This window comes from Lissotriton helveticus, chromosome 6, assembly GCF_964261635.1.
Source record: "Lissotriton helveticus chromosome 6, aLisHel1.1, whole genome shotgun sequence".
Lineage (NCBI taxonomy): Eukaryota > Metazoa > Chordata > Amphibia > Caudata > Salamandridae > Lissotriton > Lissotriton helveticus.
In genome coordinates, this window is record NC_136067.1 from 491,247,665 (window position 1) to 491,260,176 (window position 12,512).

Here is a 12,512-nt window from a genome sequence, read left to right on the forward strand (position 1 = left end):
ACAATAATCACAACACAAGATAGATCCCTGGGCGGCACAGTTTGATGCTTGACCACAGCCTTCAGTCAAAATGTCATTGGAATAGTTATTGTCCCGAAAAGTTCTTTATTGGTTTTAAGAAGGCACAAAAAGTTACTTTTAAGGATAAGGAATAGAATTAAACTTCTTACCCAAGTCAAATTCGAGTCCTAGCGCCAGATGGATTGAAAGAGGGGTAGCCCTGCCCTACCTCTTCCTGTCAATGACGGGCAAGGATAGGCCCGCCCTTGGCCCTGGCTTTGCCAAGGCGCGCACCGCGCCGTGGGGGTAAGGCAGTGCTTCATGCGTGAAGTTGACTTAGACGCTTCCCCCCTCGCTAGCAGCACCGAGTTAAAGGAGCGTTGCACCCGGGGACTGGTAGTCCCCAGCAGGGTAATGTGTGTTTGGGCTGATATGGGCAGCAGCTGACAATGAAGAACCCTGGGACTACGGTCTCACCAGGGTTAGCTAGGTCCAGGCGATGCCCCCAAACTGCAGCAAGGTGAAAAAAAAACAGCAGCAGGATCCCGCGCCGCAGGGTTGAGGTTTCACTTTACGTGCAAAGTTGACTCAGACACCTCTTCCTCGCTAGCGGCACCGATTTAAAGGGGTGTTGCACCCTGGGACTGGTAGTCCCCCACCGGGGTAATCTGTGTTTGGGCTGACACGGGCAGCAGCTGGCAATGGAGAACCCTGGAACTACAGTTCCACCAGGGTTAGTTAGGTCCAGGCGATGCACCAAACTGCAGCGAGGTGAAGAAAAAACAGAAGCAGGCTCCTATTGCTGGGACTTGGGAGTAATGTAACTGTTAAACTGTCTGACTTTAGACATGAGGGACTTTTGTCACGTACACGTTAGGCAGATTCCAGATCTATTCTTGTAACATTGTATTGTAAATTTCTGAGCATAATATGTTTCTTCACCACCTGTCGGAATATTTTGGCCTGGCCCATGTCCTGTTACACATGAGATAATGTAACAAAATCTTGTGGTTTCCATGATATATTCTTGTGTTTTACTTCACTCAGGTGGTGTGACAGAGTTTATGTTGAGTTCTACAGGTTTTGTACAGTTTCTAAAATATGAGACAGTCACCTGAGCCCTATGAGAACTTTCTGTAAATTTTCACTTCTGTTCTAGCTAGTAATGGACTCACTTCTCACTAGAAATATATTTGACAGAACTGTAGCAAAATAATGTTACAAACCCAGGGAAAGGCACCTGGGAACAGATTGACCATGGACAAATACAAGTACCTCTTACTCCTGTGTAAGTGACGAAATGCTAACTAAATGGAACCCCATAGATATGATTGAGAGGCCTACAACACCGGATCGTCATAAGAAGTGACACTCGTAAATGAGGGCCTCTATTCTTTCTTTTAAGAAAGTATAAAGCATACTGGTGCCAGAGTTGGACAGGTGAAAGAATTTACATTTTCAATATACATAACCCACTCTCAGGTGGGGCACAGCAATTTCAACATTTATTTATCGTAAGCATAATACCAAACTGGGTAATAATCCTCTTTAATTGATCAGGTGAAATGGAAGTATCCTCGAGTTGGTCTGTCTTTGGGGCATCTATCCTCAGCACCATTTGTTAGGCCTAACTCGCTAACCATTGATAGTATTTGGTAACTAGGGCTGCAACTGGAGTGTCTACTTTGTGTAATTCCACAAGTGTCCAATTTTAGCTGCTCCTGTCATCAGGCATCCCAAGGCCCTCTGTTGTGACTTTTTTCCCATCTTCCCCCAGGGCCAGCTTTAGCACTGGCAACACCCCGTGTGACAATGTTTGTTGGCGCCCAACAATGACCTCCTTCCCCATGGATTCCCTCACTACCACGCTTAACAGTGCCCCTCAAGTCTCCATAACCGCTCTCTCTCACATGCCTATCTTTTGTTTTGTAGCACCATGCATACCAGTATAGGGTGTCAGCACTTTACATCACAAACATTACATTGGAGAAAATGAATCAGTGTGCAAATCAGTGTATAGGAAATGTTGCAAAGACAGAGGACCGTGAGGTGTGGAAGTCACACTGGTAGACAGTTTAGTTTAAGAGCATATGCTCTGGAGAAACACATGGTTGGGTGCTGTCTTTACTAATAGGAATTGATTTCTACCCAAATGAACCCTATGACAACATTAGGATAACGAAAGATCAGGGGGAAAAATCATATCGCCCTAATCTGTCCTTTGCATTTTGCATGCAGCTCTTTGGTGACAGTTAGTAGGTCACTGTTATATATGAGGATTTAAATTTATAAACTGAAAGTAACAAAAGAATCTCTCAGACAAAAGCAGTAACCCACTAAACTATTTACATTATATACACTTCGTGATCTGCTTGAGATTCTCCTGCAGGATAGAACTGCAGAACCGCCTGAACACTGAACGCTGACTCAGCGCTGACGCTGCAGCTGCAGGTGCAACAGTTTGTTTCTGAACGCGGTGGGACCCGCTAGTGGTGCCGGGTTTGCGGTGTAAGCCGCAAGGGCTCCGCGGACGCGGTAGGAGCCGCGAGTGGTGTCTGGTGAGCGGCCGAGGCCGCGAAGGTCCCCAGAACGCGGCGGGACCCACGAGTGGTGCCGGGTTTGCGGCTGACGATTCAGAAAAGGGTTTGCGGCTGAAGCGGCGAGGGCTCCCCGGACGTGGTAGGAGCCGCGAGTGGTGTCTGGTGAGCGGCCGAAGTCGTGAAGGTCCCCACAACATCGAGGGACCTGCAAGTGGTGTCAGGTTTGCGGCCGAAGCCGCGCGGGCTCCCCGGAGGCGGTAGGAGCCGCGAGTGGTGTCTGGTGAGCGGCCGAAGCCGCAAACGTCCCCAGAACGCGGCGGGACCCGTGAGTGGTGCCCGGGTTTGCGGCCGAAGCCTCGAGGGCTCTCCAGACGAGGCAGGAGCCGCGAGTGGTGCCTGGTGTGCGGCCGAAGCCTCGAGGGACCTTAGAACGCGGCAGGACCCACGAGTGGTGCCTGGTGTGCGGCCGAAGCCACGAGGGACCCCAAATTACGGCAGGAGGTCTTGTCCACGGTAAAGGCCACAAGTGCTACTTCCTCCTGTGTAAGCTGACAACAAAAACATGATTGTTAGTGACCCTTTACCCTCAGTGGAGCTGCAATACATTTTGATAATAGTCGTGCAGCAGAGCAGAGCAAGGATCCCGTGAAGACGCTATGGGGAGCTGCGTGGGATCTGAAAGGAGTTTGTGAGTACAAGAGCTGATGGTCATTGTGAAGAAAGGGTGGCGGTGGATGAACCCTAACACTGGCAACTCCCTATAATCTCATCTCAGTGGCCATCTGTATTTACTATAGTGTCTTTCAAGGCCCGGGTTGTGCCTTATAAGTCTTATTTGGAAACAGGCTTTAAATTAACAGGATCTCTCAACAGCAGGAATAACCAGCGGTATTAGTAGTACAATAATCAACTAATTAATGATTGGTAACTAATGTCTGATGTCTGTGGGATTTGTACAATTGCATAGGAAACTGGGAGTTAGGGAGCGGGAACTTGGCGCTAGGTTCGGTGTTGCATAAGCGGCGCACCGGCGTACTGGCGCTTTGGAGTTTAACCTCCCTGGCTGTGCTGACTGGAATTGGACAAGGGTATCTTTCCTAATGCTGGATCAAACGTAGGGGGCAGCAGGGGTCAGCAGATTAGTGCACAGCTGGCCACGATCCACCAGGTAATACCTCTTTGGCATAACCAGGACAACTGAAATGTCAACTAAATTAATACTTAGTGATCTTTTTGCACTCTATTGGCCTATAAAAAATGAAGATCAAGAACCATCTTTATGAAGAGGATTAGAACAGAAGAGGCAATTAGAAAGAGCACCAGTAAGACGATAAGAGACGGAAAGCCTGTAGCAAGCCCTGGAATTAAAAAGTACTTTGCAAAAATAAACCTAGATGAACAGGGGCAATTACAAAAAGACCATCAGATAATCCAGCAAAAAAGGGAATAACAAGGCTGGAAAGGATGGAATACAAACCATCAATCAAACCCAAATCCAAAATCAAAGAACACCAGAGGTCCCCAAAAAAGGACCTTAATAGACCTGGAGGAGTCAATTCCGAACTCTACTGTATTGGAATCAATATTACCGGAATCATTCAAAATACAACAATCTCAAGAGTATAACATCACCTGTCCAGATAATAACATCTAAGATCTGATATTTCACATGGGATCCCAAAAGGAGACACAGAATATTCAGAATAGTACTCCACAAAAACCATCCGATCTAGAGGGATTCCTTGAAAAATCACCAGATTTCTCTTTTTAGAAATACAGGACTCTCGAACAATTTCGCCCCAGTATCCAAATCTCTGTTCACTCTGCAATCAATCCTGGAATCAGTTCTCACTCATTTAGGGAACATATTGGAAAACTCAGATCAAATGCTTGAAACTCAATTAGGAATGCTAAAATATCTAGTAGGAAAAAAAGGAAGAAAGAATAATTAAAATCAACACTAATAGCAGGAGCTAGTGGTAAATGTAAAGGGGAAAATTCTCCCAATCCAAAAGTTGAAATAATAAAAGCTCTTTCCCCACTGAAGAAAGAAACTGCAACCCAAACCGGAAAGAAATTATTTAAGGAATCTAAGGACAAACAGGATTATAACCAGATATATTCACTCAGAAAACGTTTCAAGTAGGAAAACAAATCAGAGACACACCAACCGCTTGTAGCATATTATCCAATTTTTACAAAAAGCAAACCCAAATTGACTTTGAGCAGTCCCAGAATATCACATTTTAAAGCAACTGCTGACACTGTGTTATCTAAAAATGGCACACAGGGCCCAGAAAGTACAAATAGCAAAAGAAAACAAAAGAAGACTAAATTGAAAAGAAGAAAGGCGTTATGAAGAATTGAGAAAAAGAAAGCCCGTAAAACAAGATTCCAGAACATTCCCCCTTCACCAATCGGACTACTAAATAAAGAGGAAAGGGCAGAAATGCCCCAGAACCCGAAGGTAAAAGAGCAGAAGTCGCCGGTGAAAATCCAAACAGTCAATTCCAACCAACTTAACAAACTTAATCCAAAGGCAACACATTTCTTATTAGTAGGTCACGGACCTACGATCCCGGCATTAAGAGATATCCCAAAAAGAACTTTTCCTATCCAGAAAAAGTACCCACAAGTAGAGGACATCAGGCCTACCCATCTGAAAATCACAGAATTATACCCTTCAGGTGAAGCTCCACTTAATTGAGACCGAATTAATAGTCTGTTTCAAAAGATTCAGCCATTACAATCCTTAGCGAGAAACAAAATAAAATTAGTTACGTTCCCGGAAAAAACTAAAACAACAACAGCGATTGTAGAATTCTGGTCTCCAGTGATACCAGGAAATATATTAAAGGAGAGTGAGATTCTCCACGAATACGACTATGATTTGACTCCAGTATTGAATCATGAAGTCCAAAAGATACAAATAATAGAAGAATCTCGCAAGATGCAGCGACTGAATCAAATTTTTAACCCCCCCACACCAAATTAACAACCCCCCACACCAAGACGCAGAAAACATATTTGTTTCCATAAAGAATGACGAAAGAGAAATTTGGAGAAAAAATACTCCTAACAGGGAAACAACAAAGAGGGATCATTCATGGGCTTGGATCTCGGAGACCCTGAACAGTAACAAACAAATTAAAGACAACAAATCTTCCGTTTAGCACAGGCTTGGCGATCTCCTCTTGGAATATTGCAGGGAAAACTCAAGAAAAGATGGCTGAAATAACAAAAAATTGTCCAGCAATAGTGGCCCTGCAAGAAAGTTGGTCTATACTAAATTTGGATCAGGAAAAATACTATGTATATGATATTCCCGCAGAGCAGGTTGATCGGGGACATGCGAAAGGTGGGATAGCGATTTTGCTTAATGAAGATTACAAATGAGCCCAAGAAATAATTCCAACTAACTCAAGGAATCATCAATATATCAAGATTAAGTTCAGTATAAATCCTCTAGAAGCACTAAAAGATCTATTAATCTGTAATGTTTATATTCCCCCCTGGAGCAAAAATGGATGTACTTGCTGTAGAAATTCTAGAAGACATCGAAAAAACTGTAGAAAAACAAGGCTATCCATCGCTTTTTATTATGGGTGACTTCAATGTGAAAATATCAAATGAAGTACTTCTAAAATGGGCAAACTGGCACAAAGAAGAGGCTCTGTGAATCTCCATTCCATTATTTCCTAAAGAAAACAAAGCGGATAAAAGAGGAAAAATCCTAGTAGCATCACTCCCAATGTTAAGTGGAATAATACTAAATGGTAATGTAGAAGGAGACATTCCTGCCTCAAATACAAGACAAGGAATCTGTAGTTCCTCACTCTTGGACTACATAATCTGTAGCTTTGATTTGTGTGGAACAGTTTTACAACTCAAAATTAATTTTGTTCATGGCAGTGACCATGCTATCCTACAAGCAAATACAGAGTGGAAGACACAACTTTCCTTGTCAAGTCACATTATGTATAGTCATAGCGCAGTTTTGGTAAATCAGGGCCAAAGGCGGATCCATTGGAATTCAGCTACACTCAACAAAATTATTACCATAATCGATTCAATGCAATTATTGCAAGGAATTCACTCCACAAATCCGATATTAAACTTCGAAATGGCTATCAAAAAGTTCATACAAAAACTACAGGAAAAGTTGATTCAATGGAGAACAACAAAGAATCAAAACAAAAAAACAAAATTAGCTACTAATACAAAACAATTAAATAAATTGATAAGATCTAAGTTTCGAGAAAATTCAGTATCTAAACAGCTAGAAATGAACAAATTGAAAAACCAACGTAGGAGAGAAAAAGAAAAGAAATAAGAGAATAACCCAGGATAAAAACTGGGTAGATATGCAGATAGCAGCAAAACAAAATAACCAACGTGGAATATAATCGCTAAAGAAACGGGCACAAAAAAAGCATTAAAAGCTATCACGGTGCCTCCGTCAGAATGGGAATTATACCTTGCCAATCTACATAAATTAAATACTAATTCAGAAATGATTCATAATTTTGCTAGAAATCCAGAAATAAAATTCTCAAATATCGGAGCATTTAGCCCTTTGTCAATTGAGCTACTTATAAAAAAGGCGAGAACGACAGGAGCAATGGGTCCTGACCAAATTCCGATCAAGGTCCTCCAATACAACCCCAAAGAATGGAGCAAGATGTTATCTCCCCTTTTTAACCATATTTTTATCACTGGGGAAATCCCCAAATCTTGGAAGGGGAGCATTGTAATACCCATACAAAAAAAGGGTACGAGCCCGCATCCTGGCAACTACAGGCAGATAGCCCTTTTAGATGCAACAGGAAAGATTTTCACAGCAGCAGTATTAGACCATCTTAAGGACTGGGCCTTTTCATCTGGACTAATCCCCCTATATCAGGCTGGATTCAGACCAAAGTACTCGGTCAATATTGCTGTGTTGCAAACCATCTTAGATAAATATGTGACTATAAAATCCCAGGTTGTGTATGCTGCTTTTATCGACTTTACCACCGCATTCGATAGAGTGGATAGAGGAACACTGTGGAGAAAACTCAGCAAAATGGGTATCCCGGACAAATTACTTCATATATTAACATCATTACACTCCGATACTTGGTGTCAGGTTCAAATGGGGAGGGAAAAGGGTCTCACTAACCCTATCCCGAGTCCAAACGGCCTTAGGCAAGGATGCCTTCTTGCTCCCCTTGTAGTGTAGTTCCTATATTCCCAATAGGCTCTGCGCATTGGAATAATATATTCAGTAGTGTAGACGTAGGACTGAGGTCGACTAGGTCTTTACTGACTATATTAGACTTAATTAGTTTTGCCAGCTAGCTCAGAGGTCACTAGAAACTTTCTCGAATGTTCAGGAAAGAGTTAACTCTCCTGATTTAGACAAGAAGGGATTAACTTCTGACAACCATATAACATGACAAGTTTGCTCCCTCAGAATAAAGAGTGTATCTCTAGAGTCGTGTGAAAACAAAAGACAACTATTTCGCTCAGTCAATCGTGCATACTTAGTTTCACCAGCATGCAGAGAAATAGAGAGACAGGCGTTTTCAATAAAAAGGTGTTAGTTATTGAGCAGTCTTCTTTCTCATGCAAGAGAAATGAATTGCCACAATTGCAATACTTATCATGAAGTAAAGTGCGTACCGTAAAAGGAGTATTATAAAATAATACTGTAAAAGCATTGATATGGTTTCGTAGCCATATGATACTTTAAAATTGATAAAATATATACATACATAAATACATTGACTAACGTACTCAACTGGTGCTTCTAATCTACGCCTACCCCGGTGTACCTGACCTAAGCCTAAACATGGGAAGGAGTAAGTAAGTTGCAGTTTAAGTTAAGTTGGTTTTGCCAAGGATCTGAATCAAGAATTCTCTTTAAGGGTTTAGTCAGCTCCGTACCTTGGTAATAGAATGTAGGAGGTCTTGTATCTCTCTCTCAGGACTCGATATCCCAGCAACCCGCAAGGGTGGCTGGAAACACCGGAGCTGGATTTTCTCGGCAGGGGAAAAAGACAGCGTCTTTCTCAGTGCATCAAAAGGGAGGGGCGGCGTCCTTCGGCTCCTCGCATCAGCTGGGCTTCCGGGCAAGTAGATAGCCGCTCTGCTCCAAACCACCGTGTGTTTGCTTAAGGCAACGTTGGTATATTTATACCTGAAAGGTGCCGGGTTTGACGTAAGGTTGGACATAAGACGTCACCAAGAACTAACAGTTCTTTCTGACTTTAGGAGTTCTTGTGCAAATCAAAACAAGAGCAGGGGGATTTCCCTGGCTGCTGGAGGCTTGGTTTGTTTAAAGAACGCGTTGTACTTTCTAGGAGTCTGGGGGAGTAGCCATGCCGTATTTGGGCTGCATGGGCTATTACTTAATATGGATATGATTCTTATGCCTTTATAAGGATATTAATTATTAGATCCATATAAGGGCATAAATCGGGAATATCGAATTAGGGTCCTAGATAGAAACACAACACCCTATTGTTTTCCCTTTACCTTAGTGATATGCCTGAATGTTTTAAACAGATATGCAACTTTCCACCTAAAGTTGCCTTCCACAAAATCCACACCTTGATGTATGCAGACGATGTAATCATTTTAGACCTAACACCATTTGGTCTGCAAAGAAGCCTCGAAGCACTTCACAACTATACGGAGGAAAACTATTTAATACCGAACATCGCGAAAACAAAAATAGTTCAGTTTTCAGGAAGGAAACAGAGTACCAAATTCAACTGGTCTCTAGGGGGAAAAATGGTGGAAGTGGCAAATGAATACACCTATTTAGGTCGAATCTTCACCTAGGGCCCGATGTAGGTAAATTCGATTTACCGATTCATAAATACCGAATTTTACCGATTCGGTATTCATGAATCTGTAAATCTAATGTAGGTAATTATTCTGTATCAAATACTGAATCGGTAGGATTCGGTATTTACCGATTCTGTAATTACAGAATCGGTATTTGTCATTGTTTCCTATGGGCCTTGAAGGCCATAGGAATCAATGACAAATACCGATTCGGTAATTACCGAATCGGTAAAATTACCGATTTGACAAGGGGGACAGGGTGTCACTTTGACCCCTGTTTCTGGCTTGTGTGCCATGTGACACACATACATGACCTTAGGGCATGTATGTGTGCCACATGGCACAAGTGTACATGCACCGATGTGCATGTACACTAGAATTCGTTATTTACCATGGAATAGTAGTACATGGTAAATAACTAATCGGTAATGGCCTGTGGCACTGTTTTCAGTGCCACCTACATCTGTATTTACCGATTCTGTAAATTTACCGATTCGGTATTTTACAGAATTGGTAAATTCACCGAATCTGTAAATATACAGATTCTGTATGTTTTGAGGCCCCTACATCTCCATTGGCAAATACCGGTCGGTGCCGTTACCGACCGGTATTTGACGGCCTACATCTGGCCCCAAGTCTCTACAAAATAGGCTCCATATTCAAAATTTGACCCGTAAATCTGATGTTCATATGGGGGCACTTTCACGGTTATATGCTGCAACTGGACAAAGACACTTTTCTTCTCTGCTTCAGGTATACAGCGCCAAGATTCCACCAGTGCTTTCATACGCTCTTCAATATGAACCAATAATCCAATGGAGCTTTCTAGACCTAAAAGAAGGGAAGATCCTACGGAAACTAACAAAACTGTCTCAGGCTGTACCGGTACAAGCTCTCCGCCTCGAGTTCTCATTAACCAGCTCCTATGCCAAAGGAATTGCCAATATCATCAGGTGGGCATACAACCTCCTCCATGCGGAAGAAGGAACGCTTCGATCTCTACTTAAAATAGACACATTTGAAAAAGAATCGTCAAAACATATATTCTCAAGGAATGTTTTAACTGCTTTTAAGATATTCAATGTTAATATTAATTTGTTGCAATCATGGACACCTGCTCAGCTGAAGCTTTTTTAAAAACACTTTACTCCAAGACTCAGTTTTGACCTTGACTTTCAGCACTGCACTAAATTGCCTTTATATAAAAATGTCGCAGAATCTATAGTTTTTAAGAAAACACAACAGTATATTAATTTTAATTTAAAGCATGGGGTCAGGAGATCGATTGTGCTGCTCCGATTTGGGATACTTCCTGTAAACACAGTTACATATAGGTGGCACCCAAAAGAAAAATCAAGTTTTATCTGTAATCTGTGTAATGGTGGAGAGCAGGACTTGGAACATTTGTTGTTCATTTGTCCAAACGCGACAGTGGTAAAGGCAAGAAAAAGGTTTTTACAACCAATCTATATCAAATGTAGAATTTACTCTGCACAGGAATTGATCATACTATGTAAGCATCCGCCAAACGAGTTTGTCTGCTACAATTTTTACAAATTTTTAAATCCTTTTTTAACTTTGTATTAGAATGAAAATCTTTCTTTCAACAAAACGGTTTAAAATTGTATATTATGTATGGAATATTTGTGGTTCTCAGTGGAGAACGAAATCAAATAAACTTGAAACTTGAAACTTGCTTGGTACACGTGCTTTGGAGCAGACAGTTTAACTCTCAGCCCTACATTATGCTGAGTCAAAACTTCCACTAGAAAAAACTCGAGCTCTCTGCAGCAGGTCCATTAACCCCTTGCATGCTTATGACAAGCTCAGCTCGTCATGAGGCACAGTGGAGCTGTGCTCATGATGAGCTGAGCTCGTCATAACGGCCGTGGACAGCCCACGCGGGGCTAATTCCCGCCTGTGCGGGCGTTCTACGGGAGTGGGCAGAGTCGTGACAAGCTCACCTCGTCATAAGCACAACTCCACTGTGCAGCATGACGAGCTTGGCTCGTCACGAGCACCGTGGTGCCGCGCACGGTCCCTCCCGCACCAAGGGGGATTAGCCCCGCGTGGAAGGGGTTAATCACCAGAGTTATCTTGACATTTTTATTGCTGCTTGAAAATTGCTGCAGGTAAGGAAGGTAGCAGCAGGTGCTTTTATAACCCTGATATATTTGAATACACATCACCACATTCTCCCCGAAGTCAGTGCCCGGTGTGGCGGCACCGGTCGCACCCACTTAGAGCCTGCCCTGTCTGTCCCCAGTGTCCTGTCTATCTGGCATGGGGAAGGTGTACTGTGCCCTAGTGTTTGACTTCTATCCTGGTTCCATGTTCCAACCGAGTTCTGATCACGGACAACTCTCCCTAAAAAACGGGATTAGCGGCTCGCACCAGGATCTGGTTGGATGTGGGCTCCTTTGCTCTGGCTTCAAAAGGAATAAACTTACATCCTCCAAATGTTATACCGCTTCATTTCTTTCACAACAGGGGGCTCCCATGAGCATGACAACTAGATGGCGGCCACACTTTTAGGTTTGTGTTATATAGCTGTCAAAGGAGCACTGGCATCATTGAGGAGTGCTGCAGATGTTACTGAGGCAACGGACCCTTCCAGCGGAACTCAGTCCACGGTTACTGCCACTCGTAGCGCCCGGGGTGGGCGTCGCGGTACCCCTGAGCCGAGCACCACCCCTCAGCAGGACGTGCAGACGTGTGTATCGCCAGGACTACAATCAGGACCCTGCGTCACTAAACACCGTTACGGGGCTCACCGTGCTTTCAAATCCGCCCGCAGTCGATCACCTCACTCTAGTTGCTGCACTCTAAATGCAGCAACTAGACCCAATCAGTTTACAAACTCCTCCTCTATCAGCAAGGACGATGTCCAAAACCATTTGGTTTTGTAAAGTCATGAGACGATCCGCCTGAAGGTCAGCTGTCAAGTTACTCAAGGCTCCGGAAGTTACATTTATAGTAGCCTCGACAACACGAACCAACTGTCTAATGTTTCTGCTATTGACCATTGGGCCCCAAAAGGGAAGAAACCCTTTAATAAAGTCTCCTCCCTCTTGTCCAGCTGTGTCTCCAGGATCAATAACCCTCCTACCATATCTTTTCCTGTGATGTCCTGAAGGA